This window comes from Myiozetetes cayanensis, unplaced genomic scaffold (assembly GCF_022539395.1).
Source record: "Myiozetetes cayanensis isolate MyiCay16 unplaced genomic scaffold, myiCay2020 scf1171, whole genome shotgun sequence".
Lineage (NCBI taxonomy): Eukaryota > Metazoa > Chordata > Aves > Passeriformes > Tyrannidae > Myiozetetes > Myiozetetes cayanensis.
In genome coordinates this window covers 728-4,501 of record NW_026086795.1, presented here as the reverse complement: position 1 = coordinate 4,501, position 3,774 = coordinate 728, and the positions used below count along the sequence as shown (strand labels likewise).

Genomic DNA, 3,774 nt, shown 5'->3' with positions numbered 1-3,774 from the left:
CCTGAGACCTCCAGCAGTCCAGAGCAAAGAGTCAGGGGAGAAGGGACGCCTGGGGCCTCCAAAACCCCCAACATCCCTGAGCAGGGGGACCCTGGAGGGGGGGGAAGTCCAGGACCCCCAGGAACTCAGAGAGGGCAGGAACTCTGGAGAGGGGAGTCCCCCAATTCACGTGGGACCCCCCCAGCAGTCCAAATAGGAGGAACCCCTAGAACCCCAAAGTGGAGAGACCTGAGAGGGGGAACTCCTGGAAGGGTGTTTTTTGGTCTGAACCTTGGTGTTCTGGGGGAGGGGTTTTTTTGGGGGGGCTTTTGATGTTTTGGAGGTTTTTATGATCCCAGGATGTCCGGTGAGCTCCAGAGATGGACTTGGGCAGGAGGAACCCCCAAGCCAACGCACTCAGCCCTTGTTTCCCCCCAACAGGATTTGTCCTTCCCAAAGCTTGGGCGGATGGAGGAGAATGCTGCCAGGAAGAGGAAGCTGCCGTGGGCCCCCAGGCAGGTGAGGAGGAAGTCAGTGCCCCTTTGGCCCTGTCTTGTGGTGCCTGTGGGGGCCAAATTTGGGGGGGATGTGCTTGGCCTTCCCTCTGGGCTGGAGGCAAATCCCCTGCCTGTCCTTCTTCCTTCCTGCCCCAGGCCCCGAGCTGAGGACGGAGAGCACTGAGGACAAATCCCCCCGGCAGAGCCTGGTGGGAGAGGCCGTTTTGAAGGGCTCCCCGGTGCAGGAAGGCAGCGGGGAGGAAAAGGCCCAGAGATGTCCCCGGAGGAGGGGCTGCAAAGCCAGCCCAGGGTGCTCTGAGGAGGAAAGACCCGTCCTGTGCCGGGAAGGCGGCCGGAGCTTGAGCCGGAGCTCGGAGCTGGTGGTCCCTGAGCAGCCTCCCAGCAGGGAGAAGCCCTTCAGGTGCTTGGAATGTGGGAAGAGCTTCAGGAAGAGCTCCAACCTCCTCAGGCACCAGCACATCCACACTGGGGAACGACCCTACACGTGTGGGGAATGTGGGAAGAGCTTCAGGCACAGCTCCAGCATGATCAAACACCAGCGCATCCACACTGGAGAAAGGCCCTACCCATGTAGGGAATGTGGGAAGAGCTTCAGGCAGAGCTCCCACCTGATCGAACACCAGCACATCCACACTGGGGAACGACCCTACACGTGTAGGGAATGTGGGAAGAGGTTTCAGCGCAGCTCAACTCTCCTCCTGCATGAACAGGCACACACAGCTGAGAGGCCCTTCCGCTGCACCGACTGCGGGAAGGGCTTCAACCAGAACTCCAACCTCGTCACCCACCGGCGCATCCACACCGGAGAGAGGCCGTACAAGTGTGGGGAGTGTGGGAAGAGCTTCAGCAAGAGCTCCGGCCTGATCCAACACCAGCTCATCCACACTGGGGAACGGCCCTACAAGTGCTTGCAATGTGGGAAGAGGTTTCAGACCAGCTCAACTCTCCTCAGGCATGAACAGGCACACACAGGGGAGAGGCCCTTCCGCTGCACCGACTGCGGGAAGGGCTTCAACCGGAACTCCACCCTCATCACCCACCGGCGCATCCACACCGGGGAGAGGCCCTACAAGTGTGGGGAGTGTGGGAAGAGCTTCAGCGACAGCTCTACCTTGACCAAACACCAACGAACCCACCAGTAAGAGAAGCCCTATGAGTGCCCCGACTGCGGGAAGAGCTTCGGCCACTGCTCCCACCCTGAATGACCCCCCTGATGGTGAGGCAACCCCTGGAGTCCAGTGACTGTCAGTCCATCCCTTTCCACCAGAAAGGGCCAGTCCCCTTTGCCAGGGGCATTTTCTGCCAATAGAACCTTTCTTGGGGGGTGTGTGGAGATTCCTGCCTTGACTGGGACCCCCAAGGTCACTGCTGGAGGTTGAGAGCAGAGATCTCCCCCCGAGCGTTGGTCTGGGGGAGTTCCATCCATCTCTAATTCATAATTCTTGCTTTGGTGCCAGCTTGAGTAGAATTGCTTCAACAGCTGCTTTAGTGTAGAGCACTGTTCTATCTTATGCTGTACTACTGGTAGTTTTAGTGTTTGTATTGTGCAGTAAATAATTCTGATGAAGATCTTTTGTCTGATCATTTGTAACCCCAAATAATTCATTTCTATCAATAGATGTGATTTGCCATCCTTAAAACCTGGGGACAAAAGTGGTTCAGTCCCACCTCTGTAATTCCTCTAAACTGAACCTGTTGGCATAACCCAAGGCTGAGATTGGATCCAGCAGCCCCAGCACTCCACAGTCAGTTGGAAGCTCAGGTGGGCTCCTCACTTTCCCAACTCTCCTCTACCCAAAGACCCCCATGGGAGCTTTGGATCCACCAGACCACTCCCCCTTTTCCACCCTTCTCCCTGTTCCTCCCACTTTTCCATGGTCCCCTTCTACAATCTGCTAAAATATTGCAGAAAGAACTTCAGATTTGAATATTCCCTTGAGCAAAATTGAAACTCACACAAGTTATCTGTTGATACCAAAACCTGATTTTTATTAATTGCTAAGAGGTGCAAAGAGAAAGGAAAAAATAAGAAAAGGTTGGAAACTGCTAAGGTTACTCCTAGAAGCAGAGAAAAGATACCACTGAAAAGTACCTTTACCTACTGAGCTGGTGTGTGTGTGGGGGGAGAAGCAGTTTCTGCCTTTCTTTTCTCTGTCCCTGCAGCTTTTGGATGTTATCTTTGTAGCTGCAGGGGGTCTGACAGCTTTAGTTCTCTGCAATGCACCATGTGTGGTTTCACCGCTCACGCCCCTGTCCCAGGCCGTGCAGAGTCTCAGCTCAGCCAAAGCTTTGGGCCCTCAGAAATATGGTCAGGGTAGAAGGATGAGGTAGAACTCCCACATGTGGCACGGTGGTCTCAGCTCTCTCCAGGCCGGCACAGTTCCAGTCTCCGGTGGCAGGCAGGCAGCACGCGGTGGCGGAGAAAAGGTGAGGGTAGGTGGGCAGAGATTCTCAGCTACAGTCACCAGTTCTTCTCCCTTTCCTCTCCCTGATTTTCCAAAATTTGTCCTCAACTTTTATAGTGTTCAAAGGAGGTTGAATGTGGTTTCTTGGCACGTAGCCAGTTGAGATATTGGAAGAGATACGATAGTCATAAATAATGGCAGGATCTTTTGGCAGGAAAAGTCCTGTGGAAAGTCCTGGTGGGAACTTCTGGCAGAGAGCTGACACAGAATGATAAGAAGTTTTTGACAGACTGAAAAAATTTTTGGCATTTCTGTATTATCTGTGTGTTACAGATGGTTGCCATGGTAAGCGATGTAACTGGGAATGCATAATGGTTACCATGGTAACTGAGCCTAGTGATGGGAATGCGTAATGGTTGCCATGGTAACTGACCATAGTAATGGGATAATGAGCCGGTTGCCATGGAAACTGACTTCACAATCGGAATGCACAATGGTTGCCGTATTAACCGACCCCAGCAATGTCAGTGCTCAATGGTTGCCATAGTAACCCACGTAACAATGTGAATGCTTGTCTGTGTAGGTGAGCACAGTTTATTGCAACCGAGAAAGCAAACGTTTTATATCCCTTTTTTTTTTATCCCTTTAATTCCCTTTTTACTAACTAATGCTGTACTAAAAGCTGTTCTTAGTATTGTGTGAATGCCAACTAATAAAGTAGTGGTTTTGTATTTTTCAACTTTTGATCCTCTTTGCCAGTAGTTTTTTTTAAATTTTATTCTCACAGCAATAAAAGATTTTTTGTAGTGTTTGAATGACTGTTGTCTTTATTCTGGGCATGGATTTAAACGAACTAATAAAGAAGGGACTGG

The 3,774-nt window shown here is 52.0% G+C and overlaps 1 pseudogene; it reads left to right on the top strand.

Annotated features, from left to right (window-relative positions):
* The first annotated feature begins 511 nt into the window (after positions 1-511).
* LOC126635256 (zinc finger protein 239-like) lies at positions 512-3,075 on the top strand (annotated as a pseudogene).
* Positions 3,076-3,774: the final 699 nt, after the last annotated feature.